This window comes from Python bivittatus, unplaced genomic scaffold (genome assembly GCF_059951505.1).
Source record: "Python bivittatus isolate LINGU-HERP-01145 unplaced genomic scaffold, Pbiv_v1 ctg000340_np1212, whole genome shotgun sequence".
In the NCBI taxonomy this organism is placed as follows: Eukaryota; Metazoa; Chordata; class Lepidosauria; order Squamata; family Pythonidae; genus Python; species Python bivittatus.
In genome coordinates, this window is record NW_028277056.1 from 19,277,551 (window position 1) to 19,298,308 (window position 20,758).

Below are 20,758 nucleotides of genomic sequence, written 5' to 3' on the forward strand. Positions count from 1 at the left end.
GTTTCAGTCCCACAACTGGGCCTAACTGGAAACAGTTGAAGTAATCAGTTTTCTAGAGGATCCTCTATAATTGGGTCCCTAAAAAGGGAAAATTGGAGACTGGTTGAAAGTTATCGAACAGCTGGATCGAAGGATGACTTCAAGAGAAGGCACACTACTGATTCTTTCAAAGTAAACATTTCCTCTTCCCTCTGAAGTTTTAATCTCTGAATTCATCATATCATACTCCACCTAGTCACCCAAAGGAACCTGGAAAAGAGTAGATCAAGCCCACAGATATGACTGAAGTACAAAGAACACTATCCACTTATTTGGATTCTGCAAATGAATTGTACGTTGTTATTGTTGTATTGACTGCAGTTTTTATTGTACATCACTTAAAGTAGCCTTGAGATCGTTTATAAATGACTGTAAAAAATAAATGCACAATCAGCAGCATTTAGAAAACAGCAGCCTCTCCTCAGTTCTGCCCCTCTCTGTTCAGCCCTTCCCTCTTCACAGTTAACTCCCTCATATTAGCCAATATTAGATGTAAGAATGAAGGTCTCATAATAACCTATCAACCAGAACTCTTATGGGGGAAATTTTAAATATAACAGAACAAGTGGGTAAAGATAACTTCAAAAATGATACTTTCCACATCTGTACGAAAGGACAAAAACGTCATGAAATCCACGTCCATGTGGAGGTGCAGGGTTAGCTTGGCTATATGGTAGCATAAATCTCACATGGTTATTTTTAAGAACTTTATTGATTTCTATTACATAGAAGTGTCTGGAAGAATTTGTCCTTCCAAGATGGAGCGGTTAGGTGAGACCCAATCAGGGATCACCCTGAGGGAAAAGAGACAAATTAACCCAAATCAGACTGGTATTTCCTGAGTGTGAAGAAGGTCCTCTCATTGGCATCATAAAACATGGGAGACCCCAGAGCTATTCTGTTGCTGATTCCTGGAGAAATGGAAAAGAAGCCCAACATTGGAAATGCAGAAAGGAGGCAGCAGCGGGATGACCAAGGCCAACAGATCCTCTGATTTGGCTTTATATAATGCTGTGTATGTAATTGGGGTCAAATATTAATTAGGCATGACATCTTATAGTACTATAGAGAGAAGATGGGGTTTCACAAAGTACCCTTCCTTCTACTATATAATCTATATATTCTGAAGACTTTAGATTTCCAGCTGGGAGCCCAGTGATCCCTGTTTCTGTATACCCAAATAAACTTTGTTGTGTATCTCCAAATAATTTGGTTCTTTTTAAGGGTAGGAACTTTTCCCACAAAACCAGCAATACTCCAAGACAATAACTTTTCTGAAATCCCTGCAGCAGAATCCCCAGATACCTACAGCTTATCTATAGGGAAAAAAATCTACAGATAGTCCTCAGCTTACCACCACAATTGGGACTGAAATTTCCTTTGCTAAATGATGTGGTTGTTAGGCGAAACATCATATGACTGTACCGCTTAGCAATGGCAGTTCTAGTAGTCCCAGTTGCAGTCATTAGGCCAGGACAGTGCCGCCGTCAGGCTGGGGCCTCACACTTCTCCTGCCCTGCCATGCTCACCTTTGCATCAACTTCTCCAACCTGCCTATCTTTCCCCCATCTCTGCCCTTTTGGCTGCCCTGCAATCTGCCATCTACTCCTGCCAACCCTGCTGCCTGCAGCTGACCTCACATCTTCCTCCTGCTGCTGGCCTGGGATCCAGGCCCTTGGCAAGGGTGCAGCCATGGGATGCGCACAGCAAGCATGGCAGGATGGCAGAGCCTCTTCTGCCAAAGGGAGCTTGCCAGACCCAGCCAGGGAGGAGGCAGTAGACGGCAAGGCATGGTGCTCTCTGTTGCCGGGCAAGGTAGGAGAGCTGGTGGCAGCTCCCCTGGCGAAGGTGGAGGCTGTGTGGGAGGGACTGTCTGGGCAGCAGAACCGGAAGGAGCCATTTCTTTCTGTGGAAAAAAGTAAGTACACCCTTGGGATTTCTTATAACTACCTATCAGTCTCTAACATGAACTAGGAGGAATTTTTCCCCACTCCTCCATGCCAAATTTTTCAGCTATGTAATGTTTGAGGGTTTTCTTGCACGCACAGCCCGTCTCAAATCGCCCCACAGCATCTTGATGGAATTTAGATCTTGGCTTTGACTTGGCCATTCTAGAATCCTCCATTTCTTTTTCTTTTTTTTCCCAGTCATTCCGTGGTGGATATACTGGAATGTTTAGGGTTATTGTCACGTTGCATGTCCACTTCTGGTTGAGTTTCAATCTTCTGACAGATGGTCTCACGTTATCCTCAAGCACCCTCTAGTACAATGAAGAATTCATAGCAGATTCTGGGATGGTGAGCTGCCCAGGCCCTGATATAGAAAAAGCAGCCCCAAAGCATAATGTTTCTACCATCGTGCTTTACAGTTGGTATCAGGTTCTTCTGGTGAAATGCTCTCTTTGGTTTTTGCCAAACATGTCTTCTGGTACTGTGGCCAACTCTATCTTTGCCTCTTCTGTCCAGAGCACACTGGAGAGGATGTGTTCTGATTTACACACCATTCAGAAGAGAGAATAAAAAACACTAATAAGGAAACAAGAAGACCAGAACACATCCTCTCCAGCAGTCAACACCCAGATAAACAGGGATTAACACCAGACAAACCAACCAACACTGGCAACGCAAGCTACTGTATATAAACAGGGAGCAAACTTGACACTCACTAGCATTGATTAGGTTATCTAGTGGGATAATGAAAATGTCTGCAAGCAAACAACCAAGCTCAGAGAGCACCAAAGACTCCACAGTTCAACCCTGAGCTACATATATTCTCTTCCATTAGAAGTATCCTCATACTAGCAAAAACCTATTCCTTTAATGCTGACACCTTGCTGAATGCTGTGATATTGGTAGCTAGGGATTCACATGCAATAACTGTGGCTAAGAATGGGAAAAGCAATTACATTCTTCCAAGGCTACTCCTATAATGGGATTTGTAAAATGGGAGCTTTAACATAGGAATCCCTATCCCAATGCTAATACATAGAATGAGGAAAAATGGAAATGAAGGAGCAGGCATAAACCACATTTAGGAATCATTTAATGACTAAAAGCTTACATAGTTTTCACAAGTACTTATTTCAAGCATTGTTCTTCTTATGCAGATATCGTTTTCTTTCACAGGAGCATTATACTTAATCAAGAAGCTTGGTGCTCTTCAGTTTCAGGACAGATTCTTCAGGCAAAAGCTGAATGAAGTTCTGAAGTTTTGCTCCAACCTTTAGAAACAAATAGTCCAAATAAAATAGAAGTATGAATAACCTCTAATATGATTACATCTTAAGTACATTTTGTTCTGATAAAAGTGGTAGAGTTTGATTTGGTATTTGAAGTAGTTTGAGAAAAGTTTTTTTGCGTGCAGTGCCTAAACCTCCCACATGGAAACTGTAATTGGAACCTCTAATGTACGGCCAGTTTCTCTCATGTACATGAAATACCAAAATGTGGTATTATCACTGAACTTGGAGGCTTGGTTCTTCAATTTTTCCCAGAGAGCTTTCTGTGCATCTCTTTTTTTCCTTTTTCAGTAGGGTTTTATACTCCCTTTTTTGCTCCTGAAGAGAGACCAGGAATTGTGGACAGCCTTTACTCTTATGTAATTTAAAACATTAAAATTAGGGAGTGCTTAGCTTTTAACATTCCTCATCAAACCAGTGTTGGGATCTTCTTTTACTTATTCCCCGTTTAGTTTTACTCGCTAGTACATCTTTGAATATAGCAATTAGGCTATTGTACAAATTGTAGATGGTGGTTGTGTGATGTCAAGTGATGGTTGTTCTCTCACTATCTTGGGTTTTTATGTTTTCTATTTTTCTGGTTTATTTATGTTTGAGTGTTTACAGTTTTTTACTGTTTTTATGTATTGTACACCGCCCAGAGTCACATTTTGTAAGATGGGCAGCTATATAAATTTGCTAAATAAATAAATAATAGATCCTTTGTGGGGAGGTTTCATTAACTAAGGAAATACATAAACATTATTTATGTATTTATGTATCTATGAACATTACACCAGATTTATATACAAGCTGTATTGTTCTGTCCATCTCCTTTGTCCATTTTACATGAATATAATTTGATGGGAGTTCTTGGTAGTAACATTTTTTGTATTTGGGTATCTTCCTTTTAAAACTAGATGCAGGGTTAGAGGAAAATGATTACTGCTCAGGGATATCCCCACATTAAAATTAGAAATCGTATTTCCCACCCCATGGGAATCAATTACTCTTGCTCCATGGGGGCCCCAATAAGTGAAATCTCCAGAAGTATTGCTCTGGAGATTTCACTTATTCCCCCTCCCCCCTTGGAGCAAGTGTAATTGATACATTAATATATTTAAGCATGAAGGTAAGCTTTACCTGAAAAGGAAATTCTGTGGCCAACCATTGTACAGCATCTTCTCTCCTTTTGTACACTCCACCCTGCTTCTAAGAACCAAAATGTCAAGTTACAAGATGAGCAAGGAAAATAGTAAAAGAGGCAGAGGAAGAATGTTGTATAAATAAGTCACAGCAAATGGAAGAGAGAAAAAAATTCTGCAGGGGCTAAAAGCAGTAGAACAATAAAAGAGTTGTCCTTCTAGCATCTGGGATTTCATCAGATCAGGTTTTCTTCCATAGTGTTTATTCCTTCCTTAACCCAGTTTTGCCAGAATTCCCACCATCCCTATTCACATGGCTATTTTCAATTTAAATACATAAGGATTTGGAGAATAGCAAATTTCTCATTAAATGCCAAATACATTCTCCCTTTAAACATGGTTACATGGAAAACCACCCTATTGAAAAAATACATGGCTGGTATTTTTATATCACAGAAACTGCATTCCAAACTCAATAGATACTGTTACTTTGAAATTTTAAAATGGTGTCCTTGTTTTATTCCTGGCATCTTTAAATTACTTACTGTTCTCAGAGGATTCTTCCTTTTTGTCAAGACGACTGCAACAGCATAGTTGTTTGCTTAACTCTGCATAGTGCAACTGTCCTGAAAAACATCCAACATGTAGTTATTACATTTCAATCATGATAACCTTCAGGATTCTGATGGGACTGAGTCTTGCAGATGTTTGATTTTTTGGGGGGTTGGGGGGAGGCAGCAATTCCATTCCTTTTTATCTGGCTTAGTCCTGGTGGTGCTGTTGAAGGATTATTGTCTACACCAATAGGCCTGAACACCAACATTAGTATTACATTAAGTATTTCACCTTCTCTCTCATGTTGTTCAACATTTACATGAAATTGCTGAGAAACTGACCTGGAACTTTCCAGAGAATGCCATCAGTACACTAATATTCCTAAATCTACTGTCCATGCTATCTAACACCATGAAAGTGACTGAATGTTCCCAGGCTGAAAATTGACTGGGATGAGGGAAAACAAGCTGAAATAAAATCCAGGCCAAATGGAGGTGATGTTATTAAACAGGAAACTCGACTGAGTTGAAGTTTAGCCTACATTGGAGGAGGTTTTATTCCTCTGGAGAAAAATACTGACACCCCAAGTATGTTCCTACATTCTCAGTATTCAATAAATTTAAAAAATTATAATTCAAAAAAATTCAAAAAATCTTGCCCAAAGCACTTCTTTCCAGGTATATCTGCAGGTATGGTTAAAAAAGGTAAGATAGCAGCCACAATTGTGCAATTGAAGCTATTCCTTATGTGTGTCACATGTGCAATGCACGTAAAAAACAGGCAGAACTTCAATTGCACCATTAGTGGCCATTTTGACTTTTTTGACCATGCCTTTTGACCTTTGCTCTCTTCAAATAAATTTGCTAATGGACCCCAATATATTATGGGTCTGTTTTATCATTCAATTGTTCACCCTTGCCCCCTGAGGGGTAGATAGCAGCTTCTTACAGCACAATTCAACAAAGAACTTATAAGAAAAACGACTGTTTCTAGGCATGAAATGAGCCTTGAGACACTTTTATATACGGTTATTCAAGAGATGTAGGGAGATGGCAAAGGAGATACCTGAAATATTAGAAAGAATTCATCCTTCCCAGCCGATTTTGCCTCTTCAGCCACACTTCAGAATCTTAACAGCTTCCTAGAAATAGATATTTAATTATACCTGGTTAAATAAAGAAGTATTCTCAACATTTCCTTTCATACTAAGCATGCTTCACTGCAACTTCAGTAATTTCTCAAAGTTCATCTGAGCACCATCTGCTGCAAATGAAATTAATCCTCCTGGGGGGTAGGGTGTACAGAGTTATATAAGACTGGAAAGCCATTTCATATCCCAAGTAAAACTGTAATTTTTGTTTTCTATATATTCAGGACTTCATAGTGCAAATCAGCTTGTCACTTTCTTATAATGTGGGAATGCTCTGCATACTCTCCAACTCATTAATTCCCCCCACCATTACCTCTACCCTGAAAAGCTGACAAGGCTCTTCTCAAGCATATCTGGAAAAACTGATATAACTCACGTGTTCTGCTCAAACAGTAGGATTCAAAAAATAGGATTGTATAAAAATATTCAAAGATAGGATTATATAAAACTAGAAGACAGATAAAAAGTGTATTTTGTATTATAAAAGCTTTCTTTTTCTTATAAAAAATGGCTATGAAAAGGATATAGTTAAAGCCTTCCATTTTATTTTGGCTTGGCATGCTGATCTTGGAAGCTGAGTGGGAGTGACCAGGGCTGTAGGGTGTGCAGTACTGGAATGTCTAAAACAACACTTATGTAATACTGCCAAGAAAACCACATGGTTAGTTGTCAAGAACTGAGCTCAACTCAAGGGCTTCTTTATTTTTTTATGGTCAACTGAAAAAGGAAAATTATGTGTCTATTGCAAAATCCAACAGGGTTAAAAGCGGTGTGTACTCTGTTCAAAGTCACATAGGCTACAGAATTTAATAAATTAATTCTCCATTTCGAGCAGATTTGGCTGCAAAGTGAAGTTTGAAAATGCATGGGAAGGGATAGTGCTCATTGTGTCAAAAGGCAGGACACTGCCCAGATACAACGCTAGCAAAAGCAGAATTCAGTAAAATAACTGAACATATAACTTGTTTAAACATAATCATATATATACCACTGAATCCGGCTTTTTCTAACCACAGAATCAATTTTTAAGTAATACATACAGCCCCAATTCAAGTAATACAGACTTCCTTCAAATATCTCTAGTCATTCATTTAACCATACAATCACAATCTCTGGATTTTAATTTCCAGTCCAGAGTACAATTAGAAATTTCACTTGACAAATAACATTCACATTTAAAGCAATGTTATTACATAAAAAAAGTTTAAATAAACAGATTTTGTACTTTAATTAGAAAACCAAATTTGTTGTTTTTATGAAACTGTTAAAATTATTATTTTAAATTAAGTATAGTAAATGTTTAACATTTTTAATTTAACAATGTTAATTGGCAAAATTATGCATAAAGGTCAATGAATCATTAAACAATTTTTAAAGGTTTACCCTGAAACACTGGGCATAGTCTACAATGTCAATATTTTAAAATATCAATCTAAATACAAATATAGTAATAAAAGCTGTTTAAAGAAAAAGCTTGGCTTTTAAAGCAGCAGGCTCACTAGATGGAAATCAAATCAGTAATCTATCTCAGCTTTCAATGATGTTTTATCTGTGTCAGTATCAAGGAGGGTTGTTTGGCTCCAGGGAATATTAGCCCATGATAAAATAGTAAGGATTCAAGAGTTACCATTAGCATGATAACTATTCATTTCAGTCTGTTCATTCAGAGAAATACATAAGCTACTGCATTAAAAACTAACCCCTCCCCCCATTGTACTCCAAAACATCTTAACATTATAGCCATGGGTTGTGTGCATGTGTGCATGGTATGTACATATGTATTTGTGTATCTCCCAAATATAACAGAAGAATAAATTATCCATTATGATCTGGTGCTGGGACCAAACTCCACCAGTACCATTGAAGCCATCTGAAAAATACTGTAACAAATCAAGAATGTAAGGGAAGTTAATTCTGATAAAGTTGGACGTGCACATTTTTGGCCTACTTATCTAAGTACTGGATCTGTTCAGTTGAGGTGGGTATCCAGCAAATCAAAATAGGACAAACACATGCCTGCTTCATTACTGATGTTCTAGTAATCAGAAACTGCTCTATTTTGTTTTCAGCTTAAAAATAATGCGGTTCTAAGGAACTGGAGGTAAGGTAAGGTTGAGCTATTTAGTTATGCTTGCAATGGGGGTTATACAATCCTACCTAATAAGCTACATGGGGAACTCAATCGAAAGAGGAAAACAGAGGTAATGACCAATTTAGGGTTAAGACATTTTCTTCAATGCAATCTGTATGTTGCTTAATTGCTAATCCAGATACAATATTATATTAAGATAACTGCATTTTTAATAACCTCAAAAGTCTCTGCTATTTTATGCATTTGATATTTAAATTGCATTTACAATTTACCATTTGTTTTTACTAAAATGTCATAAATACCACTGATGATCTAACACTGCATTATGGTTAGAACTAGCTGAGAAATGCTTAGCACACATCTTTCCTGAACCATAAATGTGATCCACTGTGACCAACTATCACAATTTCAACTCCTTACGTGTGATACTGGTGATAATACTGACCGTATGAAGTTTCATAATGCAATAAATGGAAAGCACATTCTGTCTTATCATGTTCAACTTTCTAAAAAAAAAATTGCAATATCACTCCATTTGGCAGTTATCTCCAATATTCTAAATATATAGCCTCTTCCTTCCTCACATCAGGATTCCTATTCGGAAAGCTATCTGGCATCCTTTCACATCTTATATCAATCCATTAAAATTATTACCTTTTATGTGTAGCATTTCAAGCAACTGTATCCCCATTATGTCCTTCCCGTCCACACTTTTCAAGTTTATTTAAGGAGGATGGCGTATTTGACTAAGTCAAAAGACTTGCTGAAAGAGAGATATAATCTGTTGATGGTATTCCCTTTTTGTCCAAATCATTTGTTTTATGAAGAAAGGGAACAAAGTTGATTGGGCACAATTAATTGTTATATTTCCACGATCTTTTAATACACGTAGGCGACAATTTCTTTAATTTTATTGCAGCAGATATTTTCACTTTATGTCAAGAGCACTCTGCAAAACATTCAAATTCTTTTCTTTTCTAAAAAATAGGGAGCAAGTATGCATAATATTACCTTTTTACTAAAGATATGTCCATTCCAGTTCTACATATATACCCATCACAGTACTCCCCTTTCAGGATTAGCAACAAGATGTAGAGGTGCAAAAAAGTGCAAGAAACAACACACAAAAAAATTAAAAGGATGAGAGATGGAAAAGGAAATGAAACATAGCTAAAACTAGCTTACACAAATATTATTCATTTCGGGCAAACCTTATCTACTTCTACATATCCATACAATACTTCTCACACAACTTTGTTCTCACTTTTTTTCAAGATCTCAACTCTATTCCATCACAAATTTTCCAGTTTTTCTCCTCCTCTAGACCCATTCATGATGCCTTCAAATATCTGTTTTCCAATTCAATTCTATTCAGTTCTCTTTATATGCCCAAACCATTTAGCATATTTCTTATATAATGGTTCATTTTTGTATTCAATCAACATTTATCTTGCATCTATACATTCTTGATCCTTTTGGTTTTATGTTACACACTTAAATATACCATTCTGACATACATGATTCTCACTTCCATACAACAGAATAAGCAGAAGCATGCTCCTCTTATACACAGTTCTATGTCAAACCATTTCTTGAAGCATTCAATTTATTCTCAAGCATGCTACACGTTGTTCTTACTGCATCCAGAAACCAACCTTCAAGTCTACATTCATACAAATCATTCTGTAATTCAAGCGTATTCACTTCTATCACACATTTTCCCTTCATCAGCAAGTATACAACAATCTTTATATTCATACATCTTAATGACCTGAGAAATAGCAAAAATCTGTCTCCACACTTCCTGCCTGAGCTCCCCAACTTCTACAAAGTTCATCTCTCATACCCTTTTAATTAGAATTCTGCCAAACACTTTCCAAGCCACACTTAAAAAACCCAATCCCCTTGAAATGTTTGCATTCAACTCTTTTCATCAGTTTTTCTTAGGTGTAGCATTTATAGCATTAATTTCAATTCCACTAGTTAACATATCATATCCCGAAGCAAATGTCTAAAATATTCTTCACAGCAGATCCTCACTTCAATTTTATCCCAAATCATTTCATCTTTAGTATTTTTATTTTTTATTCTATTCATTACTTATTTAGCCCTTTTCATCTGCTCCAAAATGGTTTTTTATTTCCATCAAAATTGCTCTGTATTTTCTCTGCCAGTTTTAACGATAATTCTTCCTTATTCTTTTGACCACTTTCTTTGCAATTACTTTTTTCTCTATAGACACTACAGTATCTTTCTCTCATCCTTGTTTTTTCCATGCCCTAGCACGCCAGTGTTCCACATCCACCATCTTCTTTGCTTCATTGTTCCATGATGCATCCTTTTTCCTATTCCCCATTAGTTTAATTCAGTGTATTTCTGTGGCACTCTGTGATATATTTCTTCCTTTTACTACGTTTGAAGCAGCTTCTACATCATCTTTTTTATGTCTACTTTCTCTTCACTTTATTGGAAGATTAATCTATTTTCTAATACCTTTTCAAACAGGATTTGTATTTTCTCTTAGCGTAACTGTTTCACTTTCAACACTAGTTTCTGTCACTTCTTTCCTTTGTTCACATACAGAACTGTTATCCCTCCATAATTCTCTTGTTTCAGTCTTTTATGATAAATGATCAAATCAATAATGTCTTCAGATTTCTATTCATTCATTTACAAAGTGTATGTATAAAACATGTATGCTTAAACCATACATTTGAAATCAGTATTTCTCTAATTACATACACACCAGTCCCACACACTGTCATTCATTCTTGGGTCTTCAAATGGCCCAATCACATCCTCTGTATTTCCTGTCTTGTCCCTACCCATCCATTAGTATCCCCTAGCAGAAAACTCCTCTCTTGGATTGTATTCATCCCAGAATGTTTCAATGTTTTCCCAACATTAATTCCTGGTTCTTCTGTTAATATTACTCTTGGATGTAACATGCAACTATCATCAACCCATGGATTCCTACTTGTATATATGTTCACTACAATGTAAATCACATACATTCTCACTTTCTAACTTTCAGGTTAGCCTTTTCATTCATATTTAAACCTACACTTCACTCCCTACCTGTATTTATTACACCTCTTTTCTTTTAGTTGCAAAGACACAAAACACATTGATTTTTCTTTCATTCATTTCTATATTTGTGATTATGGAACATCCCAAAGCACTTATAATAAGTGTAACAACCTCCAAAATCAAAAAGGTAAAAACTGAGTTTTTAAAGGTATTTGAAATATCTGTGTTGGTACCTTGTCATTTCACAGTGCAGGTACCACTCTAGAGAAAGCCCAGTTGTGTATTGCTGCCATACAGCAATAGGCAAGCTACAGAAGGGAGAAGGAAAGTAATATGCCCTCTAGAAAGCAGCAACCTGGCTCCAGGTGTGAACAGTGAATCATGAGGAACAGTTAGGGCCAACTTATAGATTACAATTAACTATATATCTAGATGGGAGATGCTTTAATTTGGATTCCTTCACCAAGCCAGGGATGGTGAAAATGGCCCCTTCCAATTTAAGATTCTGTGAAATGGGGAATCCTGCTCAGCCAAGCCTAACGTGCATTTAATGCACACCATGTAAAATGATCATTGAAAAAGCTAAAAATGCTATCTGATAAATGTGTTATCTAGTTTTATACTTACACATTGAATTTAAATTGTCTTGATATTCTTTCTGAGATGGCTTGGATGAAAACAGAACTATCCTATATATGTAATGCCAAAGTTCAGGGATAAGTTATAGCACAACCTTCCGTATGCTGGACAATTGGCTAAACTCTATGTATGTAAAAGAGATATTGTATTTACACTGCTTATTTTTTTATTTTGTATTTGTTTATTTCACAACATTTATCTATTTATTTTCTCTAAAAAATTGAATTTCTTGTACAATAAAGCCCTAATTTTGGTCAGAGTATTGTGTTCATATATTTATAATTTATTTTTAGAATAAATAATGCAAAATATACTGCACAATCATACATTCCTTTACTGTATAATATACTTGGAATATGCCTATTTAATGTAGTGCTTTTATCTGTGGTCCTCTAATCCTCTTCTACCTCAGGAGCCTTAAAGTTTTTAAGCCAGTTGGCGCATCAGATATTTTGATAAATTACCAAGGGTACTCGAAGAAAATGGCTGTTGTGGGGCCTGCCTATCTTAGAGTACTTATCATAGCAGCTATGGCCTAGTCACCAATTTGCCACTGATGAGTTTTCCTTGCCATTGTCTTTAGGCATTTTCTAGCAATTCAGTTTAATTTCATCTTTGTTTTACAAACAAAGCAGTCAATTGCAGCCATTCACATGAAATAGGCATTCGTGGAAAAAAAGATGAGTCTGGAAAATGGGTACATACCACTTTCTTATAATTTTCTTCAAAAATAAAATAAACTTTAACTATTAAAAATAAGAGTGGGGAAGTGAGCCTGCTAGGCAATAAGGGAGGTGTCTGCATACCCAGTGGTGCTAAGTTTCACCTTAAGAAACAATGCTCAAATATTCTGACAAAGAAGTATGCTGTTATGTAAGACACTTAAAAGCTCTGGATCCCTATGTGAAGTCATTATTCCCTAAACAGACTGCCTTATTTTAAAATTTCAGAAAAGGTTTTTCTGTACCAATATGTCAATTTCAAATCTCATCTGATTATTGTAAAATGTGCATAAAAATTACCTAATACAACAGCAGAGCAGAAAAGCACATTCCACTGTTGTGGACTCTATAACAAAAGAAAGAAGTACTTTATAAACTGGAAATATATACAGTTTTTCACATGGAAAAGAACATTTTGTATTCTCCCACTTTAATTAATTGAGGAAAAAGTAGTATAAGGCTCAAAGAAATATGACCTTAAAAGCTAAGTTTACTGCATTGTACTGTTTAAAACTAAATTATTAATAATGAGCAAAAGTACTCATTCAAATACTTTCAATTTACATAATGTGAAATCAACTTATAACACAGATGTTCAAGTGCCACAGACACAAGAAGCTTCTGGAATGTCTAACCAAAAGCAAGTAAAGTCATATATGGCCCATTAGTCAATGTTACATCTTGATATCTCCCTTCTTGTCCAATATATTGCACTGGCCTTGTTTTGTAACAGGATAGACTACAGACAATTTCAACTCATGGGAATAGAACGCATGCTTTCTGAAATGAATTCACCAGAACACATTATTGTTTGCTTAAGTCACAATTATTTAAAAGATTGGGCCAGTATTTTGAAACTGGAAGCTGGCTTTTATTTTGGACAATTATCTGAATTAAATGAGTCAAAGTAAACACATGAATTTCATCTCAATGTAATTTGTATTCAATAACCAAAGAAGAACATAGTTGAATTCCAAATACTCAAAATATCAGTAAAAATGTATGAGGAGCTAGTCAAAACAGCAATTCAGAAATAACATGGGCCAAATTTTACACCATGAAAAAAATAATTGTGCACTAGCTGGTAAAATTATATATTTTATGCTCTTATGCTAACATCCTTTTTGCCATAAAATGGCAGCCAGCAAAGTATAAGGCAAGGGAAAACATCTGACAAAATGCTGTATCTAGTGAACTACAAATTACCTGAGAGACCTGGATTAGCAGTGCCATTATAACAATGAGTCTCAGGAAGCCTATGCTTGCAGATAATAGATTCTGTGTCAATTTAGTCACTGTTGGACTAAATAAAGAAATATCTTTTTATAATCAAGAACATTTTCTATTTTAGTTGTTTAATTTTTTTGTGGTTTTCCTTCAATTAGGTGCCATTTATGTAGATTGGGGCAGTCTAAATAAATGTTAACGTAAATACTTTTTTTAAGTTAGAAAATGAGGCTTTGAGTTTTCAGTGTATAAATAATTGAAAAATAGCATTCTTTTCAGCTTCTTGCCCATCTACATTTCATAAAGATGTATAAAAAAATCAAAGAACCATTTTACGAAGTGTTCTGCTTATAACATTTGTGAATGCAACAGCAGAGCTTTAAAGTACCTACTTAAAACCTGATAAACCAAGTATATCCAGTAGCAAAAATGTCTGAATATGACATAAGATACTTTACAGTTATATTCTGTTAACATAGGAAAAACAAGAAAATTTGTGAGTCCAACTTACATGTTCAGGAGGTAATAGGAAGACAGTTTAAGACCCTTTCTGGATGCTTCCAAAAATGCCTAATGGGAACAAGATTCTGCCCCTAAACATTTCACCTCCTACCACCCTACCCACCATTTTGCCCATCACTCCTTATGATACTCAAAATGAGCTTCTTTGGGACATGAAAAGGAAGAAGTCAGTTTGGTCTAGTAGTTAAGGCACGAGGCTAGAAACCAGGAGACTGAGAGTTCTAGTCCTGCCTTAGGCATGAAAGCCGGCTGGGTGACTTTGGGCCATTCACTCTCTCTCAGCCCAATTCACAGGCTTGTTGTTGTGTGGAAAATAGGAGGAGGAAAGAGTATTAGGTATATGCCGCCTTGAGTTATTTATAAAAATAAGAGAGGTGGGACAAAAAATCTAAGTCAGGAAACCCTTGTTAGTCAAACAGCATTCTGTTAATTCTTGTCTTAATTCAATGGGAAAATAAGGCACTTTCTGGTGTATCACGTAATGTTTATAGCTATTAGATTTTTAAAATGAAATAAATGTTATTTATTTATGGTTTGTATTATGTACCATAGGCATTTTTCACTTTCAAATCTGACAAAAAAAATTAAATGTATTTTTTTTCCTGAACATTGATAAACTACCATGTTGAGAGTAAACTGCCTATTTTGGAAGAAGAAACTTTTTAAAAAGGCATTTTTCCCCCAAATGTGCCACTGGAAACAACCACCTATTAGTAAAACAATTGGTTGGAAAAATAATTTAAACAAGCACAGCATTTTTGCATTTCATGAATGTTTGGAAAACCTCAGTGTGTTTTGACATAAAATCACACCTTCAATATAAGTTATACTTTACCTACAATTCTTGATGTTAATTCTATTTTATTTATGAAGTTTTGATAGTTCTAGAGTTACAGAGCTGCAAAGAAGAAATGAACCAAATGACACTGGATGAAGGGAGCTTAATACTCATACTCTTCTAAAAATACTTATATATAATATAGCTGCAGTGAAGCTTTCCAATTGAGATGAAAATAAATTTAGAGATAAACCCTATGGTTATACTGAAATAGTCAAATTGTAACAGCATAAAGAAATAATTTCTCGTTCTTACAAAAATACATAGTGAATCCAAGGATCCTCAGTGACTTAGACAGCATAATTCTAGGAAAACAAAATATCTTACACACACACACAAAAAGCAAGCCTTAAATCTTCCAGGGTATAGTATCAACATTTAAACACACAATTTTCCAATCAGGGTAGCATGAATTCAAATTATATTGGAACTCTTTTCATGTCCATGGAATCTTACCTTTAATTGCAGCAGACACTGGGATAAGCCTAATTCCACTTCCAAAACAGAGACAGCAGGTTTAAAAGTCTTTCTGGAGCTTTAACTTCTTAAGCCACGTCATACATGTGCAAGAATGTCAGGGAAAGGAGAGGCTGTTTGCCATTGCAGAAAGTTATGGATTAGTTTTGTTCATACTGTACTCCTATACTCTATAGTCCTCTGTTAAAAGAATATCTAACAAGAATAAATTTATGGTTTAATTCATACGTATTTGAACATAAAATAATTGTATAAAAGGATATTATATATTGAACTTTTCACTTAATGTGCAAAGAAAGGAAGGTCATAAGAACATCTGAAGATTTGAGACACCACTTTGAATACAAAGGATATATTAGAGTATCTGACAGAGAAACTTAATTATTGCCCCAAGCTGTACCCATTCTGAAGCATCCTCTGCTAAACATTAAACACCCTTCGCACTGGACATATTTGGCTAAAATAGCAAATGCACTAGACTTCCTTGAACTCTATTACCCACTCACAGTGAGATGAGTTTTTTCAAGTAAGTAGCTGCAGAACTATGCATGCTTAAATATGTATAATACTTAATCTTAATAGAAGAGAATATATGTAGCTCAGGGTTGAACTGTGGAGTCCTTGGGGTTCTCTGGGCTTGGTTGTTTTCTTGCAAATATTTCATTACCCGGCTAGGTAACTCACAAAGAGCAACCCCACTCCATTCTAGCACTGAAGATGTTACTTAGCTGGGTAACGAAATGTTTGCAAGAAAACAACCACTTAAATACTTATTATTGGCTTATTAGATATTACTTGGTAGCAAAATGAGTTGACAGTATGAATGCATTTAATAACTTCCTGGCCATTATATTTGATTCCCTATTTTTTAAATATATCAAACTTGCTAAAACTATTTTAGTCAGCTAATGATCTAAGTTGCAATTTTCAGACCGACAAGAAGTCTATATATAGTGGTAACAAAACTCTTTAGAATTATCTATAATTCTGTAGTACCATGATCTACAATATGATATGAGCCTCACCTAAATCCTATTAATACATTTGGTTAAACATACAACATACAAAACAGGGTACTGTGTCATGTCATTCCTAAGCCAACATTAATGGCCTTTGTTGGAAAAAATATGTAAAGCTTTAGCTATAGTATTAGATAATACCTCCTTTAGCAGCAACAACTTCAACTAAATGTTGAAGCTGAACAAATGTATCAATTTGGGGGTATTTGGGCACATTCCTTTTTAAAGATCTCCTCCAACTCACTGGTATTTCTGGGTTGTCCTAGATAAGTATTCAGTTCATGTCATGCCACAGTATTTCAGTTGGGTTAAGATCAGGACTTTGGCTTGGCCTATTTAAAAATGTGAAACTTCTGCTATGATAGCCATTCTATCATAGATTTGCGTGTTTCTATATTGCAAGACCTGTATTTGCTCAATGTGGGTCTGACATTCTCCAATAGAATCTGCTGTACAATCCAAAATCCATTTTTTATCATTGCAAGATGTCTGGGTCCTGAGGTTGAAAAGCAGCCTAAACCATGATATTCTCACCACCATGCTCTATGGTTCGGATAATGTTCTTTTGTTTGAATGCAACGTTTCATTATCTCTAACACAGCATTTCTCATTCATGGCAAAAATTTTCACTTTACTCTCATCTGTTCAAGGAATACATTCCAATAGCCTGCTGAATTATGCAGATAGTTTTTGACAAATGTGAGATGCATGACAATGTGCTTTCTGAAAAGCAATGTTTTCCTTAGCATCCTCCCAAACACATCACTCTTACTGAATTATTTCCTCATGTTGGATTTCTGAGCATGAGTGGCCAGTAGATATTTGCTATTACCCAGTGGTATTTGGTGGAAGACTATTCCTGGGAAGAAAAACAATCATTCTCCATTTTCTCCAACTACACATTATCAGACTACTGATGGATTGATGGAGGCCAAAGTCTTTGGCAATGGTTCTGTTAGTACTTATGAACCCCATATTCATCAAAAACCCTTTCTCTGAGGTCAGCAGGGATATCTTTTGATCATAACATGATTTAGTTTTACAAATCTTGTATGTTGAACAGCTGACTTCAATGATTACCACCAATGTGGTTATTTTTTAGGGGGACATCCGCTCAATATCACATCTGACTCAAGTTACTCCCTTGAAAGTAGTATCTTACAATTTCATAAATTTTCTAATAAAGAAATTAATGCTGGCTCAAAGCATTTAATAAAGGCTCCCTTAATACACTTTTTCAGGTGTCTAATCAGAATCTCTTTACCTATTAACAGGAATCAGATGAAGCTCAGATCAGATGAACATCACAGTACTTCAGTATTACAGATCATTCTAAATTTCTCTTACCACTATAACTTAAAACTTAAATCTTGCTGCATCATCAGATGCTGACATCTTACAACTTTTTTACATACTGCTGTAATTTTGTAGTATTTTAAAATTTAAAACAAAAATGACCAAATAAAACTAAATAAATTGAAATAATAAGACTTCGTGTAACTTCAGATCTACTTCAATTCCTCAAAATATTTGTCGGTCATGTTCTTTATATTCAACGTGGTATAAATGCAACAGCACAGCCCCTATGAATTCACAGAAGTAATAGATCCAATGTAACTTCTGAGAATTTCAAATTTTTCAGAAAGCTATCTTATGCAGAATCAGAAAACTGGGCCACCTAACCTAATTACATGATCTGCTTTGCAGCAGCTCTCCCAAATTCCCACAGGAAGTCATTCCAGCTTCTAGCTGGTGATGTGAAAATTAACCTCACATCTTCTATATTCAGAGAAGCGAAGTTTAATGGTAGATATATGGAAAACATATATCTACCATTAAACTTTGCTTCTCTGAATCACCCAACATAATTTTGCTGAAGCCACAGGATTTGTCACCTACCTGAATTTCAACGTATCACAAAAGCAACTAAAATTGATCAGGAAGTTTTTAACATCTGTAGGTTACATATTTTCTGTATCAACAAGGTTTCAAAATTAGAGATAGTGCATTAAAATCTGTTCAATAAGATTATCACGGTGCTGACCACCTCTAGAAACCAAGTTCATTATCAAGGGCTGCTGCAGAGCTAAATGGAAAAATGCAGATCAATTATATACAGGTAGTCCTCACCAACCACTCGTTCAATGACCAAAGTTACGATGGCACTGAAAAAGGAGACTCACAACCAGCCCTTGAAGTTGTAGCCATTGCAGGGTGCCCAGTCACGATTGTGATTCAGGCACTTGGCAACCAGCATAAATGCACAACAGTCACAGTGTCTCATGGTCACATGACCACCATTTGTGACCTTCACAGCTGGCTGCCGACAAGCAAAGTCAACAGGGAAGCCAGCAGGAAGTTGCAAGTCACAGTCATGTGACATCGCGCTTAATGACCCATGGTGATTTACTCTATGACTGCAGCCAGAATTGACACTGTAAGTCAGGAGCAGTCACATGACTTCTCATTTTACGACTATGTCGCTTAGTGAGAATTGCTGGTTCCAATTGTGGTCAGCAAGTGAGGATTACCTCTATACCACAGTAATCACTGCTGCTTCCAACTTTTCGTAACCATAGTTTATAGAGCATCTTACAGTAAATAAAATTCTCTAGTTACATTTTGCAGATAGGAAGTTTATTCAAAGATAAAGCCATGACTTCCATATTTTAAGTGATCACAGAGCATCCAACAGTCATCTACAACTTTACAGAATAGCTAGGAAATATTTAGTGTGAGAATCTTCTTTTTTACAGTACTGAAAGTAATTGCCAGAGGTAGTGGAATCTAACTGTGAAGATATTCTAGACAACATCATTATCCAATCAGTAAAATTACAAATATTCTAATTCCAAAGCCTAAATTTAATTATTCAATGTATCTGATAATATTCCACATACAAAATCTTATTGACTTGGTTTGCAAACAGGAGGCCATCATTTCCTGTCGTATGGGTGAGCAGTATATTAATTCAAATACTCTGTGAGAAAAAAAAGTTTCCATTACCAACTTTAACCAGAGTTCCTTGTTACAACTTTAACTATAGCTAGTTTAAAATTAGACGCTATTCATCTCCTGTGTGGAAAGAGAAGTGGAAAACTATTTTTGCTTGTAACATCTGAGTCTGCCATTGTTTTTACCAACTGTTCCCCCCCTGAAAAAAATCAGATATGGAAGTTAACTCTTCATTGTCACCTAACAGTAAAACAAGATGCTAGACTTTGTTTTGATGGGAAAATGGATATTCAATCAAATCCAACCTTTTAGTCAGTTTTTTTCACAGTAAAGGATTTCCTATACATTTCCATTTGTCAAATGACACCTCACTTCCAATGAATTTCCTCACATCAGAAATAAGTTGTTCTTACTGATATATAACTTACTGATATATAACTTAACTGATTTTATTCAGTTCATAGTTCTTTTTCCTAAGGCTAGTATGAACATAACCGAGCACCAAAACACTTTGACTTCTTGTATACATTTTAAGGTTTTTTTGAACAAACAACTAAAATTAGCACACAAAATCTGTCATTCTATAGTTTGTTTCCTTCTTGTAGAGGCTGAGGCTGTATCTTCCAACTGAGCTTCTATGGAATAGGGTTGAACTCATAAAATTATTTTTCCCTAGCAGTTTTTACCATATATTGTCCCATCCTGAAGAGAAGTAGTACAGCAAGATTTAAGTAGATGTATTTTAAATTCCTGTTCAAACACATGAGAAAACAGTACTAGTAATGATAATGATAATGCCATCATGATCAGGTTTATAAGCCAATATTGAAAAAGTTCATTTTTAAACCACTATGAAACTTATATTCAAGAGTTTTATTAAAAATAATATCCAGTTATTAAGGTTATCAGAAATATTGTATCTTGGTTCAGAGAAATCAAGCACCAAACTAGCCCAATGTTATCCATGTATATATGATCTTTCTCATGAATGCTGGATTTCTACCTTAGATGTTTGATAAAAATCATTTCAATTTGGGCAACCTTTTCCCCACAGAAATTATCTACAGCTTATTTTATGAGAGTATGATAGCATCTATAATTTAAACTTCAGATAGAAGAAAAATATTTTTC

General features: G+C 35.6%; 1 protein-coding gene across 2 annotated transcripts in view; it reads right to left on the reverse strand.

The window, feature by feature from the left end:
• Window positions 1-3,063: 3,063 nt before the first annotated feature.
• The window catches only part of PSPC1 (paraspeckle component 1), a 68,597-nt gene continuing 50,902 nt past the window's right edge, over window positions 3,064-20,758 (reverse strand). Inside the window, exons 9-12 of one of the 2 annotated variants that reach the window (XR_003084645.2) lie at window positions 6,022-6,097; window positions 4,947-5,022; window positions 4,400-4,468; window positions 3,064-3,259 (exon numbers count right to left, since the gene is read on the reverse strand). The gene's annotated coding sequence lies outside the window, so the exon portion shown is untranslated. Of the gene's footprint in view, window positions 3,260-4,399; window positions 4,469-4,946; window positions 5,028-6,021; window positions 6,098-20,758 lie in introns of both variants that reach the window. The other variant, XR_003084644.2, reaches the window with a different exon arrangement.